Below are 20,846 nucleotides of genomic sequence, written 5' to 3'. Positions count from 1 at the left end.
GTCATCATTGCGTTGTTTACAGTAGCCAGCACTGCACAAGTGCCTGCAGAAGAACTGGCCAGTCCCCTCTTCTCTCCAACTGTCACCGTACAAGCCAGTCCTGCAGCCATGACCTGTCCTTACCTGTTTCTATACCTTCCCAAACCAACCCAGGGTGAGGGGCCAGGGTGAGGGCCACATCTCTGCCCCAAATCTCGGGAGGGGGAAAGAAAACCAGCCCCAGGACCTGCACCTTCACCATGGCTGGAGCGTCAACCACTCAAGTGTCTGATTTCAGAGACTCTCCCCACAGGAGAATACAGCACCCTCTCAGTGCCCAGGGAAGCCGGTGTTAGAGCCATGCATGGCTTTCCCTGGCTAGCCCTAAGCACCAGCCCTCAGCCTTCCTCTTTGAGACCCTCCTCTCAGTGTTTGCTCTCACTGGAGACCAGCTAACCAGCTAACTCCTTGCTCTGTGCAAATGGGAATCAAAAGGTTTAGCACACCTCCCCTTCTGGGCAGCTGGTTTGCAGTCTGGCTGGATCTTCAATGCCCCAGGAGGGGACCAACATCACAGCATCTGTAGGAACCTCCTTCCTTTACAGGTGGAGGGTAGCTAGGAGATCACCAGACACTTCAGAGAGTGTGCACGTCTGATCCCCTATTGTTCCCGTGAGGGTCCTTGTCTTCAAAGTCACATGTTATTTTCAAGGCAATGGGAAGATGGTGGTCCAAAGGCTGCTTGTCTCCCTTCCGTGGGAGTCCAGCTGCTGCCTGGGTAGTGGACTCTGTGATCTGTCACAGGCTGGGACTAGGCTGCTCAGGGCCCCGTAAACACATTCACAGACGTCTGCTCCCACCTGGGACACGCCGCATCACACTCAGCTCCAATGACAAGTGGAAGACCCCAACCCCCCGCCCCGCCTCCCTGCCAAGACCAACAGACAATAAGAAAATTCAAATAACTGGGGGGTGGAGTAGGGACGAGTGAGGCAAGAAAAATAAACAGCCCACTTAGTTTCCAGAAGGTCCTGTTCTCACAATCCCTCGTTTTCCCAGTGGCTTGCTCTCCCTGAGGCCTGAATGGCATCACCCATTTTTTTAGTGTAAGAAAAAAAAAAAGATCCAATTAATCTTGTAAACACCTCCTGGGACACAGGTCAGGGCCAAGGATTCCTCCCATTCCCTTATTTATCTGATTTAAAAATTTGTCTCTTGGGAAAATTCACTTTAGGGCACAAGCAAGGACTTGGGAATTCAGCCAAAACACACGCACCTCCAGTGGCGACAGGCCGGCAGGCAGATGGACGGATGGCTTCAAGGACACGCTTGGCTGCGGCTGCTCCAAGGCCTGGATGCTTCCCCCAGTCACCCAGAGGACCCCCTCTGGCTGTGAGGCCCCGCTCCCGGGTCCCACTGGAGGCAGCTGGAGGCGTCTGGCCAAGTGCCCCTGGGAGCACCCACTTGGTGTGTGGACCCCGGGCCCCAGAAAGTTCTCTGTCCAGTCAGTCTCCTCCTTGCACGGGCAGGAGCGAACAATGACGTCCCTCCCGGCTGAGGGCTCCAGGAGGAGCTGCTCATCGGGAGAGAGGCTGCTATGGCAACTTGAGGAGAATGGAGCCAGGCACTGCCGTCACCTTGAATCCGGCACCAAGCATTCCACGGGGCGGCAGAGGGGGCCGCGCCTCCCCGCTCTGCCCCTGCTGAGGATCCTGCGCTGGGGCTGACCTCCCGCCTTTCCTCCGCAGCCTGCTGGCCTCCGTAACTCATTTGCTCCTCACCGAAACGGAGCACACAGCCCAGTCCCCTGAGAACACCACCTCCATCTGTTTTGTCAGACGAGTTCTTCCGTGTGTGCGGCTCCTGCTTGCTTCTGAGATGGGGTTCTTCTTGATTTCAGCTCATTAAAATCCTGCAGCTAATTAAAACTGTTCTAACAGCAGCAGCAGCAGTGGCGGCGGCAAACTCTGGGATGAGTCCCTCCAGTTTTTATGCGTAGGCATAAAGTTGCAATGCTCTGTGAGGGTGACGAATGGCTGCAAGTGCTCAGACTCTGGGGCGGGGCTGCAGACTCCAGCCCTGCCTGACACAGGAGAGCGCTGACCTGGGTCCTGAAACACCCTGGGCCCAGCCTCAGCACACCCCAGGGCACACACGGCTGTAGCCTACTCCTGTGGGAGACCATTCGCCCGCCATACTCCTCCCCACTACAAGGCAGGGATTCCGTCCAATCCCCCATGCTTTCTTTCTGCCGGGGGGAGAAAGGGAGCCCTAAGGCGGAGGCCAAGGCATAAATCCGGCTCAAACAGTCCCGAAGCCTTGTCCCCACGGATCCACTAGGAACGCAAAGGCAGTTTCCCACCATTGTTTACACAAAGAGGCTGAGGGGAAGACTGAAAACACACAGCTGCAGCGAGGCGGTCCGGAGAGCCCAGCCAAGGTGCCACAAGCTACAATGTCCTTGATTACTTTCAGGAGTAGGACCACACCATGGATACAGTCTCTGCCCAGGACTTCAGGGCATTTTATGAGTCAGGGTAGGGGATAGTAGTAATTCAGCAGGTAGAGACACTGAATCCTACCCTGACAGAATCTGGGATGGGGATTCAGCACCCCCAATCCTGTGAGCATGTGTACCTCGATTACAGCCCTTCTCCTACCACGTAGAGAGTGTTCCTACACCTATCTGAGACCCACAGAGCCCCGAGAGCACCGTCGAGGTCTCTCCTCATCTTTGTATTCCCTGCACAGTGCCTGGCACAGGTGATCAACGTAACCTGTGCCTCATGTGACATGAGCATGGGTTAACAGATGGAGGTGTCTGGGCCATGTGAAGAGAGGCGCTCCACGAACCTGGAATTTCTAAAAAGTCATGCATGTTTCAGGGACCTGTGGGTTTGTTTTGATCAGGTCTGGGTTAGAATTAGGTCCAAAGAGTAGCCCAATCCTGGAGAAAAGAGGAGGCAAGGGAGTGAGCTAGAGAGCCTGATGGAGTCTGGCAGTTCCCACATACCCAGTGCACACTCACCACCAGGATGCCACTTTTGTTTCCTCATTTTGGTAGGGCAGGTTTCAAATCACGGGGCTTGAAGACTCTATCACTCTACACACCCATTATTAATGCACATAATATATATACAAACAAATACACAAGTCATTTAGATGCCATAAGATGAGTTACACTAGGAAACTCCCTACACAAAATTAAAGTTTGACTGTGTTGCCCAAAAGTCAATGAAGAAAGTGGGAGAAGATAGTGGAGAAGGAGAATCCCAGGTTCACCTCCACCTGTGGACACACCAAGGCAACAACTACACGTGTGACAACGCACTCTGAAAATGACCTGAAGTCTGGCCAAACAGATCTTCTTGAGCTAAAGACATAAAGGGAAGGCCAGAGAGACAAAGTTGGGAACCCGGCCCTCTGTGCGGCAACCCACAAGCAGGAAGGACATCACAGGCACAGAGTGAGAAGACCCTGCCCCACACCAGGCACTCCTGGCCCTGAGGACCTGCACAGGGAAGATGAACCCCCGTGATGTCTGGCTTTGAAAATCAGCAGGGCCTGCCTTCAGAACAGGTGGGGCATTATAGGGACACAGATAACCAGTCTTAAAGGGCTAGTGCACTGTATCATTGGGCCAGAGACCCGGAACAGAAGTGGCAGTTTAAAAAGTGCCTGGGCTGGGGCGCCTGGATGGCTTAGTCGGTTAAGCGTCTGACTTTCGCTTAGGTCATGATCTCGCGGTTCGTGGGTTCGAGCCCCGCGTCGGGCTCTGTGCTGACTGCCAGCTCAGAGCCTGGAGCCTGTTTCAGAGTCTGTGACTCCCTCTCTCTCTGACCCTCCCTGCTCACGCTGTCTCTCTCTCTCTCTCCTAGAAATAAATAAAAATATTAAAAATAAAATAAAATAAAATAAAAAGTGCCTGGGCTATTCATGAAGGGGGCTTACTGACTAATTTTAGGATGTGTGTTGGAGGGTTTCGGAGCTGCAGGAGTTTTCTCCAGGAACTGAAGGGCTGGCAGGCAGCCTTTTTCTTGTCTTCCTTCTGCCTTGGCCAGGTGCTTATGGGAGCCAGTTCTGACACTCTCCCTCTACCTTGCTAGCACCTCACCCTGCCCCAACATTCCCCTGCAGACTAGCCCCACTCAACCCAACCCACCAGCAGATGCCCCTCCAAAGTGGCTCCCACACTGGGCATTCTCATCTAGGACCTATCCCCTTCCAGATAGTGACTAACACCTGCCACACCCAACAGGCAGCTCTGGTCAGAACTGGCACACCTCCAGAGCAAATCCTGACCCAGGGAGTGGAGGAGTGAGCCCTACCAACCAGTATGCACAGTAGTTGATTGGCTCTTTCAGACAACAGCATGTGAGGCCCCAGCCTCCCAGTGCGCCTGCAGACAGTCGGGCTGAGAACTGGCTCCACCCACCAGTGCACCCTCAGAAGTCACCCCAGTCACAACAGGAGGGTGCTCACAGCCCATTTAGGGGAGCACTACATATTTCCATATGTAATAAACAGAGAGTCAGACAAAGTGAGGAGACATAGGCATATGATCCAAACACAAGAACAAGACAAAACCCTAGAAAACAAGCTAAACAAAACAGAGTTAAGGAATCTAGCTGATAAAGAATTCAAATTAATGGTCATAGGTACTCAACAGACTTAAGAGAAGAGAGGAAGAACTCAGTAAGAACTTTAACAAAGTGGTAGAAAATATAAAAAAGAAGCAGTTGGAGCTGAAGAGTACAACAAGTGAAATGAAAAATAAACTAGAAGATTCAACAGCAGAGTAGAGAATCAGTGACCTGGAAGTCAGGCTAATAAAAAAAAACAAAACAAAAAACTAAACTGAGCAGCACAAAGTAAAAAGATTTTTAAAAATGAAAATAGGGTAAGGGACTTCTGTGACAAGCATAATAACCAAGCATAATAACATTCACATGGCTGGGGTCTCAGACGGGGAAGGGAAAGAAAAGAGGCAGAAAACGTATTTGAAGAAATAATAACTGAAAACTTCCCTAAGCTGGGGAAGGAAACAGACACCCAAGTCCAGAAATCACAGAGATCCCCAAACAAGATGAAGGCAAGGAAGCCCACATCAAGATACATAATAATTAAAATGGCAAAAATTAAAGAGAGAATCTTAAAATCAGCAAAAGAAAACCAGTTACCTACGAGCGAAGCCCCAGAAGGCAATCAGCTGAGTTTTCAGCAGAAACCTGGCAGGCCAGAAGGGAAGAGCATATTCCATATTCCAAGTGTTGGAAGGAAGAAACATACACCAAGAATATTCTACCCAGAAATGTTATCATTCAGAATGGAAAGAGATAACATCTTTCCCAGCAAACAAAAGTTTGCTCACCTGGCCTATAAAAAATGCTAAAGGGAATTCTTCAGGTGAAAGGAAAGACCATAACTAGAAGTAAGAAAATTATGAAAGAAAAAAATTTCACTGGCAAGAAAAAAACATATGGTAAAGGTAGTAGATCAATCACTTATAAAGCTAGTATAAAGGTTAAAACACAAGAGTAGTAAAATCAATTATATCTACAAAAATTAGTCAATGGATACATAAAAGATGCAAAGCAAGACATCATATAGATAAAATGTGTAGGGGGGAATAAAAAATTAGTACTTTTGGAATGTGTTTAAACTTAACTCACCATCAACTTAATATAAACTGTTATATACATAGGATGTTATAGATGAACCTCATGGTAAGTACAAACCAAAAACCTATAACAGAGAAAGGGATCCAAGTATAACACTAAAAGTCATCAAACACAAGGGAAGAGAGCAAGGGAACAAGAAAGGAACAGAGAACTACAAGAACAATCACAAAAATAATTAACAAATGACAATAAGCAAGTACTACCAATAACTACTTTAAATGTAACTAGACTAAATGCTGCAATCAAAAGACACAGGGTGACTGAATGTATAGAAAAGCAAACCCATCTATATGCTGCCTACAAGAGACTCATTTCAGACCTCAGACACATAGAGGATGAAAACTGAGGTGATGAAAACATATTCTATGAAAATGGAAGAAAGAGAGAGGGAGGGAAGGAGAGAGGGAAAAAGGAAGGAGAAGGAAGGAAGCAAGGCAGGAAGGAAGGAAGGAAGAAGAGTAAAAAAAAAAAAAGCTAAGGTAACAATACTTAGAATAGACTTTAAAAAAAGACTGTAGCAAGAGACAAAGAAGGGCATTGTATAATGACAAAAGGATCAATCCAACAAGAAGTTAAAACAATTGTAAATATCTATGCACCTAACACAGGAGCACCTAAATATATAAAGCAAATACTAACAGACATAAAGAGAGAAATTGACATTAATACAATAATAGTAGAGGATTTTAACACTCCACCCACATCAATGGATAGATCATCTAGACAGAAAATCAATAAGGAAACAGTGGTTTTGAATGACACATTAGACCCAATGGACTTAACAAATATATACAGAATATTCCATCTAAAGACAGCAAAATACACATTCCTTTCAAGTGCACATAAAACATTTTCCAGGATAGATCATATGTTAGGCCACAAAAATAAGTCTCAATAAATTTAAGATTGAAACCATATTAGGCATCTTCTCCAACCACAATGGTATAAAACTAGAAATCAATTACAAAAAAATAAAACTGGAAAAACCAGAAACGTGTGAAGGTGAAACAGCATGCAACAGAACAACCAATGGATCAAAGAGGGGGTCAAAGAAATCAAAGAGGAAACCAGAAAAAATACATGGAGAAAAAAGAAAATGAAAACACAGTGGTTAAAAATCTCTGGGACACAGCAAAACCACTCTAAGGTGAAAATGTATGGTGATACAGGCCTACTTCAAGAAGCAAGAAGAATCTCAAACAATCTAGCCTTACACCTAAAGGAACTAGAAAAAGAAGAATAAACAAAGCCCAAGGTCAGTAGAAGGAAGGAAATAATAAATATTAGTCATAGCAGTAATAAATGAGATAGAGACCGGAAAGAAATTAGAAAAGATCAATGAAACTATTAGCTGTTTCTTTGAAAAGATAAACAAAATTGATAAACCTTTAGCTAGACTCATCAAGAAAAAGAGAGGACCAGCATAAATAAAATCAGAAACAAGAGAAGTTACAACCAGTAGCATAGGACTACTAAAAAATGCCAACAATTGGACAACCCAGAAGATGGATATGCATAATAAGATTGGAGATGCATAACTTGCTAGACAGATATAATCTTCTACAGCTGAATCAGGGAGAAATAGAAAATTTGAACAGACTAATTGTTAGTAATGAAATTAAATGACTAATCAAAAAACTCCCAACAAGCAAAAGTCCAGAACCAGGTAGCTTCACAGGTGAATCTGGCAACACCAAACAATTAAGGAAGAGTTAATCCCTATCCTTCACAAACTATTCCTAAAAATAAAAGAGGAAAAAATGTTTCCAAATTAATTCTATGAGGCCAGCATTACCCTGATACCCAAGACAGACAAAGATACTCAAACAAACAAAAATTACAGACCAATATTCCTGATGAACATAGAAGCAAAAATCCTCAATGAAATATTAGCAAATTGAATTCAAAATACATTAAAAGAAGCATTCAGCATGATCAAGTGGGATTTATTCTAGGGAAGAAAGTATTGTTCAACATTTTTAAATCAATCAACTAAAGTCGTATGATCATCTCAATAGATGCAGAGAAAGCATTTGACAAAATTCAATATCCACTCATGATAAACTCTCAACAAAATGGGTCTAGAGAGAACTTATCTCAACATAATTAAGATCTGTGTATGATAAACCCTCAGATAACATCATACTCAATGATGAAAAGCTAAAAGCTTTTCTTCTAAGACCAGGGACAAAACAAAGATGCCTACTCTCACCACTTTTATTCAACATAGTATTGGAAGATCAAGCCACAGCAATCAGACAAGAAAAAGGAATAAAAAGCACTCAAATTGGTGAGAAAGAAGCATGTCACTTTTGCAGATGACATGCAGATGATACTGTATATAGACTCCATCAAAAAACTATTAGATCTAACAAAGTAATTCAGTAAAGTTGTAGGATATGAAATCAATATACATAAATCTCTTATTTCTATATATCAGTAACAAACTAACAGAGAAATCAAGAAAACAATCCCATTTATAATTGCATCATAAAGGATAGAATACCTAGGAATAGATTTAACTAAGTAGGTGAAAAACCTATATTCTGAAAACGCTAAGACATTGATGAAAGAGGCTGAAGATGAGACAAATAAACAGGAAGATATACTATGCTCGTGGATTAGAAGAATTAATATTGTTAAAATGTTCATACTACTCAAAGCAATCTACAGATACAATGCAATCTCTAACAGAATACCAATATTGTTTTTCACAGAACTAGAACAAATAATCCTAAAATTTATATGGAACCACAAAAGACCCCGAAGAGCCAAAGTCATCTTGAGAAAGAACAAAGCTGGAGGTATCACAAGCCCAGATTTCAAACTAAACTACAAAGCTATAGTAATCAAAACAGTATGTTACTGGCTTGTAACAGTATGTTACTGGCTTGTAATAGGTACATAGATCAATAGAACAAAACAAAGAGCCCCAAATTATATAATAATAATTACCCGCAATTATATAATAAATTAATTTTCAACAAAAGAGGCAAAAATAAACAACAGGGAACAGCCTCTTCAATAAATGGTGCTAGGGAAACTGGACAGCTACATGCAGAAGCATGAAACTGGACCACTTTCTTTCACTATACACAACCATAAACTCAAAATGGCTTAAAGACCTATAAATGTAAGACTTGAAACCCTAAAACTCCTAAAAGAAAACATAGGCAGTAAATTCTTGGACATTGGCCTTAGCATTATTTTCCTGGATACACTTCCCTAGGCAAAGGAAACAAAAGCAAAAATAAACAACTGGGACCATATCAAACAAAAAAGCTTTTGCACAGTGAAGGAAACCATCAACAAAATGAAAAGGCAACCTACTGAATGGCAGACGATATTGATAAATGATATATCTGATAAGGGGTTAATATTCAAAATATATATAAAGCTCTCATACAACTCAATACAAAAACCCACAAATAATCCAATGGGCAAAGGACCTGCATAGACGTTTTCCCAAAGAAGATATACAGATGGCCAACATATACATGAAAGCACTAATCAGCAGGGAAATGCATATCAAAGCCACAATGAAATATCACCTCACATCAGTTGGAATGGCTAGTATCAAAAAGGCAAAAATACAACAAGTATTGGGGAGGATATGGACAAAAGGGATCCCCCTTGCACTGTTGGTGGGAATGCAGACAGTGCAACCACTGTGGAAAACAGTTTGGAGGCTCCTCAAAAACTTAAAAATAGAACTACTATATATGATCTAGCAATTCCATTTCTGGGTATTTGCCTGAAGAAAACAAAAACAGTAATTCAAAAAGGTAATCTACATTCACTATAGCATTTTTTACAATAGCCAAGACATGGAAGTAACTCAAGCATCCATCGATAGATGAATGGATACAGATGTTCACACACACACACAAGCACACGATGGAATGTTATCCATCTATAAAAAAGAATACGATCTTGCCATTTGCAACAACAGGGATAGAACAAGAGAATATTATGTAAAGTGAAATAATTCAGATTTAGAATGACCAATATAATATGATGTCACTTACATATGGAATCTAAAGACAAATGAACACATGAGCAAGTCAAGGAACACAACATGCTACAACATGGATGAATGTTGAGGATGTTATGTTATGTGAAACTAGCCATTTGCAGTAGGACAAGCACTGTATGACTCCATGCAGTCAGATTCAGAAGCAGAAAGTAGAATAGTGGTTACCAGAGGCAGTGAGGGAGAGAGGAATGGGGAGTTGTTAATTAATGGGCACAGAGTTTCAGTTGGGGAAGTTGAAAGAGATTCTAGAGATGGGTGGTGGTGATGGCTGTACAACAATGTAAATGCATTTGAAGCTTCTGGACTTTAAAATGACTAAAATAGTAAATTTTACATCATGTGTATCTTACCACAATAAAAAAAAAATCAACAAAAGCAAACTAAAGGTTGATACTGAGCCCAAACCACCCTCTTCCTGTTAGTTTCACTCATGCCACACGTGACTGCATGTGGGCCCAGGAGTTGAGGACCAAAGAGTGGTCAAGTTCATGCTCTTGCAAAACACAACTAGGACATGGAGTTGGGGCTGTGGCCCAGGTAGCCTGAACAAAGCAGCTAGATGTCATGAGATGGACAACAGGCTCAGAGTGGGGAGCCCACTCCAGGTTCTAGGTCTGGCTACCCCTCCAATCAGCTGTGGGACCCTCATGACTTGATTTACTAATCTCAGAGTCAGTCTGCAGCCAAAATATCCATTGTAGATGAGTTCTCAAGCTCCTTGCAGCTCTGGGGTGAGATAAAAGCGTTTCTGTGAATTTCATTCATACCAGGCCTCTTTCGGGAAGAGCAGGAGGGCCTTTGGCTAGGACCTCCCTTACCCACACTTGCCACTGGTCCCTTACCACAAATCTGGATAGCTGCTGGGCTCCTGTGGAGCAAAGCTGCCAAGCTGTTTCCCTTTAAGACCACTCTGACCTCGTGGAGGGAGCAAAGGACTCCAATGCAAGGGTTAATCTAGAAATTGTGTTCTCAGATTCTTTCTAAGCCACAAAGACTTGCTCCCCTGAGGTTGGCCTGGCTGAGGTGAGTCCCACCTGAGGCCACTCCCTCCCTAGATGACCACTGCTCTCTATGTTTCAACATCTACACTGATCCCAGCTGAGACAGAGCCACATTTTGTGATAGAATCCATTTCAAGGCAGAAATTACACAGGGCTAATTATGGGGGTCCCACTGTATCTGTAGTCACCTTTGTCGTTTAAAAATCTTTAATTTTTAAAGAATTTAAAAGGGCAACATGAGGGACCCTTGTGGTGATGGAAATGTCCTGTATCTTGTCTGTATCAATGTCAATATCCTCATTGTGATATTATACTATAGTTTTGTAAGATGGACTGGGAGAAACAGGAAAAGTGGTATGTGAGATTTCTCTGTATTATTTCTTACAACTGCTATGTGAATCTAAAATTCTCTCAAAATGAAAGGTTTAATTTTTTAAAAATCAAGAACTTAAAAGTAAAAGTAACTGGCCTTTCAACTCATGCATAATGGAAACAAATTCTAATGTTGTGCATGTAAATAATAGATAACCATTTTCATGGATCAGTGCCACCCTTTGTTGTATAAGAAACATTTTAAAGTTAAGGGACTATGCCTTTAATAGGAAAATTTGATGTGTTAGCAACTACTGGTTGATCTTTGTGCATTTTTCAATTGCAAATTGCACTTTAAAAATGCAAACAATTATTAATATTGATTTGGACTCAAACAATATTGAATTTCAATATATTTCCAGCTCTTTTATGAATTACCCTGTGGATACGTGGTGATTATGATAAAAGAGCATTTGCATGCTCAATTTCTTTTCAGTAAGGAACCTTGAAGAGGGCTGATGTGATCCATGGATAATGAACTTCACAGGGACAAGACTGGCTCCAGAGTCCTCCGCCAGGCCCTCAAACTTAGCAGGCAGCACAGACTTTCAGGGCCACTTTCTCCAAGCCAGTATTACAGAGCACATAGGCTATGAACAAGTGCTCAAGATCTGGAATGGGATTTATTGTCATAGTTTTTAGGGAAAGAAAAGGAGAAGGAATAGACATGTATTATGCTTTATTAACCTTCCAGTTACCATGCTGAATACTATATAAACATCCCATTTTGTTTTTGAACAATAACCACTTTTTTTTTTTTTAAGTAGGCTTCATGCCCAGCATGGAGCCCAATGTGGGGCTTGAACTCAACGACCCTGAGATCAAGATCTGAACTGAGATCAAGAGTGGGATGCTTAGCTGACTGAGCCACCCAGCTGCCCCTTGAACAATAACCTCTTGAAGTGAAAATCATTATCACTACTTGACACAGGTTTGGTTCTCTGTGGGGAGATGCAGAGATGGAGTCTGGGGTGCAAGATGTTAATTAAGGATCAATACCTGTGAAGGGAAAAGGGAGAAAGCCAAAGCGAGCAGGGGAAGTCAGACCTTTATGCCTCCGCTTACTCAGAGCTAGACGGGGCATGGGCAGGGAAAGGCATGGCCCCAGATCAGACAGTTGGTGCTGCAGCCAAAGCAGATCCTAAAGGAGCTGGCAGCTGGGGGATGGTTGCTGACCACACGTCGCATGGGTGGTCAGTGTGTCCTGGAAGGGGATCTGGACAGCACATCTCCCAAATATACCACCGATTTACAGATGATGAAATTAAGACCCAGAAAGACTAAACATGGCCAAGGTTACACTCTCCATAAGCAATCCCAGACCTGCCTGACTCAAATCTTGCCTTCTCACACCCCATTCACTGCTTCTCCCAAACAAAAGCATAGATCAGACTGTTCTGACCTTCATCTACTGAGACATGAAGGTCTGAAAGTCTCCAGGGGAACACGCAGAAAGGCTGACTGCGTAAGCAGATACCCTCACCTCACCTCTACTAACATCTCTGCAACATGCACATGCATGTGAGCACACATGCTTAGCTCTTGGTGATTATCTAATTGCTAACGGAAGGCGGGGGCATGGATTATTTGGGTTAAAGGTTCCCCTGACAGTACAGCCTGGAGAGCATCTCCCTTCCCCCACCCCCACAGAGCCAGTGGATCTTGCCAAGAGCAGCAGACGATGTATGATGTTGCACGGCCTTCTTTTACTTTTAGAAAGCACTGAGCTATTCACATTTTCCAGCTGCTCTGACATCCACAGCCACAGCAGGGAAAATTACAGGGAGGGAAAAAATTGCATATTTACTTCTCAAAATTGAAAGTTGGGGTATAATATGGACAGAAAGGAGTATATGAGTAAACCTAGAATGCCCTGGCCCCTAGCAGGGTGCCGCTGCCTCCAAGCTGCAAACAGTAATCCACAGACTCCAGAAGAAGAGAGAATGGCAAGGAGGTTTGGCTTCCTTCCAGGGAATCCCTCTCCTTGTGGCTGGCACAGGAAGGCCCCAGAGGACCTGCCTTTGTGTTCCCAGCTGCTAATAATGCCTGGCACAGAGTAGGTGCTTGGGCAATGTGTGGTGAGCAAAGAGAGAGCTAGTAAGAGGAGGGAGATGGGGAAGGGATCCTTGCACACTAGGACCAGCTGGGTCTTTTGGGCTGAGGTCATGTGGAATCCAGCAGGTGTACCCTGTGGGTCTGCACAGTGCACATGCGCAGCCATCTCTGTGGGAGCAGGCTGGCCTCTCTAAGCTGGCTCCATGGCTAAGCATCACATTCTTGGTCCCCACAAGTCCAGCATGATTTACCCTGGAGCTCTCCTCAGAACAGCTGGTGTCTTCCAACCGAGGGCTCAAAGACTAAGAGTACAGCAGAACAATCAAGTCTGTAGGTGCTGTCCTGGCTGTTCTGCGGAGAACTGAGTCTCCCTCAGGCTACTGGGTGGGAACCAGGGCTGTGAGTTATCTGGAGGTTTTAATGAGTGGCTATGCATAAGACCGGAGCCTGCTTCTGTCTCTGCGTCTCTGCCTCATATCTCTCTCCAGTGGACATCCTGTGCTTCAAGTCTCCTACCCCCAATGATCCTCAATGGCTTCTCCCTCTTTCACCACTGGGTGTTGGGAAGCCAGAAATTTGGGTCCACCCCAACCCTCCCTCCACATTCTCCTCACTTCTCCTACATGTGTTCTGTCCATCTTTCTTTTTCATCCCCTCAGTGAGGCTGGTTCAGCACTGGGAGCCTGGACAGCTCCCTACCTCCACACCAGTGCCCGTAGGACAGTAGCTGCCACTCCCTTGTTCAAAAGGGTCTGAGGGCTCCCCATTGCCCAGTGTTACAAGCTTGAATGTCTTAGCATATCTCACAAGGACCACTGGGTATCCACTGTCTGCTGCTCTCCTGCCTTCAGTCTCATTTCTCACCATCTCCTGTTGGCCCCCAGGCCATCTGTGGCACCCTCCTGTGGATTCCCAGAGCTCCTGGGCTTTCTTCTAACATGGGTAACAGTGAGAGACTAGTGTAGAAGAAAGAGACCTGGGCTCAAAGTGTTTGCCACTCAGCACTACATTCTCTCACTAGAAGACTTTAAGCATCATTTTCCATTTCTGAGCTTCAGTTTTCTCCAACAGTGAGTAGGTTCCTGCTGGACTAATACCAGAAGGCTATTTGTGAAGAATACTGCTGTCCTTGGGTAGAGGGAAGAGGCTCAGGATAGGTGTGTTGGGCCACTGGGTCCCAGTCCTCTCCCTGCAGGGCACATGCTCCTCTGGGTGGTCTTGCCCTTGTCTCCAAACAGCTTTGCTGACTTGTTTGCTTACCATAAACAATACACAAGGAAGTCTGGTTTTTCTCTCCCTGAGCCTCCAGCCTCTTTTCTGCTGTCCCATGGTCATGAGTTCTCACCTCTCGGCCTGAAGGACACAGGCAGAAATGTGCTAAGTCTTTAGCGATCCCCGGACATGGTATTCTATGGTATGTTTGCCAGGCTGGAGTGCTAGGGCAAGGGTGTAGGCAGCAGTCAGCTGACTGGGCGCACTCCATAGCAGGATGGCACCCACAGAGGTCCCACTCATGCCCTTGTGTCACCCTGTCAAATGAAGGGGCAAGTAAGCCCTAACTTCTTGCATTTGCAAGGAGAAAGATATAGGTGGAAACGCACATAGGTGGAGACCTAGAGTAGCCAATCATTGTTTTTCAGCGGACGCTTGTTTGAAGAAGCCCATTTCCAATACTAACTATATGACACTTTTGTAACAGTGAAAGTTATTTTTTAAATGACATGGCCAATGACCCTTGGTAGCAGATCCAGGCCTTCAGATCTTCAAGTTTGGAAACATAGATTTCTAACCAGAAATTTCTTGATTCTCAAATTGGCAGGCAAGACACATTTTTTAAACCAACTAGAGCCAATCAAAACTCATGTCCAAGCTGGATTTGGCCTGGGGTCCACCCACTGCCACCATGGCCATGAAAAGCATAGCCCAGATTGGGGAAAGGCACCTGACCTCGGGATAAAAATGATTCAAGGAATTTTGTGCAAAATCAGCAGAGAGAGGAAAAGGCCTGTGAGTCAGCTGGTGAGGAGAGAAGCTATAGCAGCCTGGCTGGTCGGGAGCTGTTTCCTACGGCTCTGTAAGTGGATGACATTTCATGCAGAAGCACAGGCTTCCAGCACAGGGCATCCGCCTCTGGCTGGAGAACAGTCACTGCAGTGGCATGCACGTGTGCGCGCACACGCGCCCACACACACACACACACACACACACACACACACACACACTAATGTGCACCAGTTTTGGGTTGAATGGTGTTGCCCCTGCCAAATTCACACGTTGGAGTCCTAACCCCTAGTACTTCAGAATATGATCTAATTTGGAAAAAGGGTCATCGCAGAGATAATTAGCTAAGACGAGGTCACACTGGAATAGGATGAGGCTCTAGACTAAAAGCCTAGTGTTCTTATAAAAAGGGGAAATCTGGACACACAGAGAGAATACTACATGAGGATAAAGGCAGAGATCTACAAGCCAAGGAATCCCAAAGATTGCCCGCAAATGCCCAGAATCTAGGGGAGAGGCCTGACCACCCTCAGAGGGAGCCAAACCTGCTGATACCTTGAACTCAGACCTCCAGCCTCCAGGACTAAGAAGCAAAAACCTTTTGGCTACCGAAGCCCCCTAGTCTGTGGTATTCTGTTACAGCAGCCCAAGCAAAGTAACACAGCCCTTGTGGAGAAGCCTGAGCCCTGGCACGCACAGCACAGCAGCGTCTGGGGGGGCGGGGGGAGGGATGAGCGTGCCTGGCAAGCTGCCAGGAGACCAGCTTTTGCCTGCTTCAGTGCTTGTCATCAGCTGTGTGTAGACAATGTCAGGCAGGCCAGCGTTTGACACAGGACTTGTGACAAGCAGGATGTGCTGTGGGAATCCTGTAGCTCCATAGTGTCATCGGGACCTGGGCCCTTCCTGAGGCTCCGCTCCTCTGTCCTTGGGCAGGTTTTATCCTCAGATGGCCTCTGCATGGTTGCTTGATGGCTACAGCCACGGGGCAGCCTACAGGCATCCTTGCTACATCCTGCAGAAGAGAGGAAGCCCTGTCCCTCACCATGGAGCAAGACTCCTGGACCCTGAGCTGACGACACCTCCCTGACCCAGTGCTGGGGGCTGGGAATGCCCCATGCTGGGGGGGGCAGGTCTGGGACCAGTGGGATGAAGCTGCCCTTCTTGGAGCTGGTCTCAAGGGGTCAGTGCCCCCAAACTCAAAGACTAGGAGACAGGGGAAGGGGTGACACAGAATCAGCTACTGAGTCCCCTATGCATTCTCTCCTTTGCTCTGTACAAAAGCTGCATGAATAACTAACCCACATTTTACAGATGAGGAAATGGGCTCAGAGAGGCTGAGTAACTTGCCCAAGGCCACACTGTGAGGAAGCTGTGGAGGCACATTTGAATTCAGGTCTAAGTCCAAAGGGAGCGCTATCTGCCACTCCTCCTGTTGTGTCCCAGGATTAACCCCGCTGCGTGTGACCCAGGAGGCCACACTCTGGACTCACGCCAGCATAGACCTGGTCTGTCAGCGGGGAGGGCCCGAGGGCCATACCATCCTTCTTGGAAGCCCTCTCTGAGCTTGTGCTGTTGGTCTGCCCTCCCCGCACAGCTACCTCCTGTCCACGGCACTGGCCTGCAGGTTCCCAAATGGTCCCCAGTCTCAGTGAGAGCTTGAGGGACCACAAGAGAGGGACCCGGGCTGACACGTGAGCCCATCTGTGGATGTGTGTGTGTGTGCACATGCATGTGTGAGCATGCAGATGTGCCTTTGTGATGCCATCCTGTGAATGGAGAGGATGAGGGCTCGTGTCTGTGTGTCTGGGTGAGCATGCGTGTGATGGGACATGTGTTTGTGCGTGTGCACATGCATGTGGGCATTTCAGAAGCTCTCATCCCTCTGCCCCGTGGCCACCAGGACAATGACCATGAGAAGCTCAGAAGTGCTCCCCCTATGCCCCGCTGCTGCCTGGGGTCAGCCCTCCTTCCTGGCAGAGGAGAGCAAGGCCCCCCTTTCCACAGGGGTGTGGAGGGCAGGCGGGGGGAGGGGAGGGTGGGCCGAGAGGGGCTCAGAAATGGCAGCCCAGCAGGGACATCTGCCATCTGTGCCTCCCGCTCCACTTCCCCCTCTGTCCCCTCTCCGCCTCAGGGTGCATCACTCTGGCGACCCCTGGGAATTGGAAGCTAATTTTCCACGATCATTAGTGATGGAAAGACCTCAGGTTCTGCCTTTAATTAAAGTCAAACGTGGGGCTGAGGAGAAGCACGGCACGCAGGCGCCCTCTTCTCACTTGTAAAAGCCATATGCAAATAATTAAGCCAGGCATGGAAGCCATAATTAAAAATTTCACAAACCCTCTCATTAGCTGAGCAGTCTGCACGGAGAAGTGGGACCGCGGCCCTCCCCCATGCTGATAGCAGCTCCTGCAGATGGTTAATTGGGCCTGGGGGGAGAGGCAGACCGCACCCAGGTGACAGTGCACCTAGCAAGGCTCCTGGCTTCCCAGGCCAAGAATGATAACCTCTCACCTCAGCCCAGGAAGTGTCCAGCCAGGGGCCAGGGCTCTCAGGGTGAAGCGGGTGAATCCGAACATCCATCCGCCCACCGACTGCAGGGTGAAGAGACAGAACCCTGGTCCCAAATCTCCCAACCTCCCCTGGCCCCAGCCCCCATGAGCAGGGATGTGCTGTCAGAAGCAGGGAGAAGGGTCTCGGCTAGAGATTAGAGATTGCCCCAGCTGGACATCTTGAAGCCCCTCCCCCCAGTGTGCTCAGGAGGAAGGTGGACCCTTGGGTTGAGGGAGGCTCAACAGGTCCCCACTCCCCCAGGAGCTGTGTGTCCTCAGGCCCTTCAACCCCTATCCATGCATATAGATATCTCCAGGTGTGGGGGTCGCTGTGCAGGGAGGGACCCCTGAAGACAAAGGCCCAGACAGGATGCCCACACCCCATACACACAGGCAGTCCCAGCTTCAATCAGCAACTCAAGAACAGTGAGGGGTGGGATGGCCGGGAAATGTCTGACCTCACTGTTGTTGACATTCTCGGGCCCCTTTACCCCCAACACTACCCAGGGTCCCTGGCCGAAACCTCAGCCCCTACAGATATCTGATTCACCTCAGGTCCTGAATCGATCCTGCCAGGCAAGTCACCACACGCATAATGGCCCCTTGTGCATTGACATTTCCAAATGAATATTCACTCATCACAGTCTTGGCCACTTGTTTTCTGTCTGGCCTGATCAATGGCGCTGCTCTGAAGGAGTCGTGCTCATCAAAGGCACTGAAGCCACCCAGCGTGCACAGGGATGAGATGTGTCCGCCCAGCTGTGAGCCGGGACCGGCTCACTTCACCTGTAGACCATGAGTTTCCCCACAGCTGAGATGCTCACTCTTTCAGTGTCACAGACATTAGAGGAACGTGAGTAAAAACACACCCAGAAACTGGATTTCCTTTGGAGGATTTGGGGATCTGATGGGGTTGCAGGGTATCATCAAGCTAAGCTCTGAGTTCTGTCCTGCTCAGGTCAATCCCAATCCAGAAGAGTCCACCATCTGACATCTTTGGCCAGATCTCTGATCCCCTTCCAGTTCTGGCCCTGCCCTTCCTCGTGGCTCAGGAAACATCACTCCTCTTTCCAGCTCTCCTCTGGCCAACAGAGGGGACACAAGCCCTTTGGCCAAGCATCATCTGACACCTGCCCCCAGGGACCCTGCTCTGGGAAGCTAATCCCAGACAGTTGTGATCCTAGCTGACTTGTCTCGTTTCTCACCTGTCTCTAGTATGCTTTGACAGTCAGTTCTGCAAGTCAGCTCGGGGTGCCCTTCACTGTGTTTACTTTCCAAGCCAAACTCCCCTGTTACAAACACATCTGCCTGAGCACCTACATTTTCAGCCACTGACTCAAAATAATACCCCAAAATGAGGCACTATGCTCACATGGGGAAGGGGACAGTCTCACTTACACAAACCATGTAACAATCGGACTTCTTGACCCTGCTTAATTCTCCAAAATGTAATATTTCAGATATACAAGATATATGTGTAAAGGGGCACCTGGGTGGCTCAGTGACTTAAGTGTTTGACTTCAGCTCAGGTCATGATCTCATGGCTTGTGGGTTTGAATCCCGCGTTCGGCTCTGTGCTGACAGCTTGGAGCCTGGAGCNCAGCGTATACTCACCATCAACTTAAAGAATAAAACAATGATCAATATCTAGAGTGTCCTTTGTATCCCTTCCTGTTACTTCCCCCTCTCCTTCCCCTCTAGAGATAGCCAGATGTGTGGCAAACATTTAATGAGCACCTACTATGTGCTTGGCACTGTTCTAAGCAATCAAGATGCATCATGAACAGAGCAGATAAAGATCCTGCCCTCACAGAATTAAATTACAATCAGAAGAGAGACAGACAGTATTAGAAGTGCTATAAACAAAATAAATGAGCAAATTATTTTGACAAGAGAGAGTGATAAATGCTATGGAGAAAAAAAACAGAGCAGGGTGAAGGGGATGAGGGGAACTGGAGGCTCAAGACCTAAGTGTGTAGAAGGGGGCCTCACTGAGAAGATGATATTTGAACCATGTGGATTGCAAGAGAATAGTTTGGGCAAAGGCCCTGGAGTGGGAGCATTCCTCATATCCAGTGTGTCTGGAGAAAAGTGAACATAAAGAAGAAAGGAAGGAGACACAGTCAAGGAAGTATCGGGCAGCCAGTCATGTGGGCCACTGAAAGAAGGTGCCTTTTATTCTGAGTAAAATGGGGACATTATCTGGCTTGGATTGCAACAGGACCCCTTTGGCCACGTAGGTAGACAAGAGGAGAAGCAGGAAGGCCAGGGAAGAAATTAGTTTGGGGGGAAATTTTGGCTATGATGTGAAAATACGTGTCTGCCATTCTTTTTTTTTTTTTTAAATGTTTTATTTATTTCTAGGAGAGAGAGAGAGACAGCGTGAGCAGGGGAGGGTCAGAGAGAGAGGGAGTCACAGACTCTGAAACAGGCTCCAGGCTCTGAGCTGGCAGTCAGCACAGAGCCCGATGCGGGGCTCGAACCCACAAACCGCGAGATCATGACCTAAGCGAAGGTCGGACGCTCAACCGACTAAGCCACCCAGGCGCCCCATGTGTCTGCCATTCCTATAAGAACTGGCATGTTTATGAAAGGACTTTATTTTGATGTTGAAAACTACACGTTTTTACTTTGATGCTCTGATATCAATGTCTTAGGTACACTTGCTGGCCATGAGCTTTTCTGATGTGACTATTCTGGATCCTGAAAGATCTGTAAGTCATTATCAACACGAGGCCAGCCCTCCCTGCTTGTTTTCATAGCTGGAAGTTGCAGGAAGCTTAGTGGCTTGGAATACAGGACAGTGAGATACACAGTGATGGCTCGGAAGAGGGCCCTGGAGCCACCAGGCTGCCTGGGTCCAAATCCCGGCTCCATCACTCACTGACTGTGTCACTCTGGGCAAGTTACTTAGCTCTCCATGCCTTGGTTTTCCCGCCTGCAGAATGGGGCTAATAATGGCTACCTTACCAGTTGTTATAAGGACTAACCGAGCAATAAGGGACACAGGGAGTGCTCTGTCATGTTAGTGACTACTTTGGGAAAGTGACCAGAGCTCCGGGGCAAGTCTATTAACCTGGGGCTGGAGCAACAATGCCCTCTTGCACATCACCTAGCAAAGCATGAAGGCCAATAAAAAACAGGAGCTGGGGAGGCTTCTAATGGGGGTCTT

At 46.7% G+C, this 20,846-nt stretch overlaps 1 protein-coding gene across 1 annotated transcript in view; it reads right to left on the bottom strand.

Annotated features, from left to right (window-relative positions):
• CHST8 (carbohydrate sulfotransferase 8) overlaps nucleotides 1-1,293 on the bottom strand; it is a 66,408-nt gene extending 65,115 nt beyond the window's left edge. Inside the window, exon 1 of the mRNA XM_077754683.1 lies at nucleotides 1,256-1,293. The gene's annotated coding sequence lies outside the window, so the exon portion shown is untranslated. The remainder of the gene's footprint in view (nucleotides 1-1,255) is intronic.
• Between the last annotated feature and the right edge of the window lie 19,553 nt (nucleotides 1,294-20,846).

The sequence above is a fragment of the Crocuta crocuta genome, unplaced genomic scaffold (genome assembly GCF_008692635.1).
Source record: "Crocuta crocuta isolate KB4526 unplaced genomic scaffold, BGI_CrCroc_1.0 scaffold121, whole genome shotgun sequence".
Taxonomy (NCBI): domain Eukaryota; kingdom Metazoa; phylum Chordata; class Mammalia; order Carnivora; family Hyaenidae; genus Crocuta; species Crocuta crocuta.
Note: the sequence above shows the minus strand (reverse complement) of the source record. Positions and strands in the feature narration are given on the sequence as shown.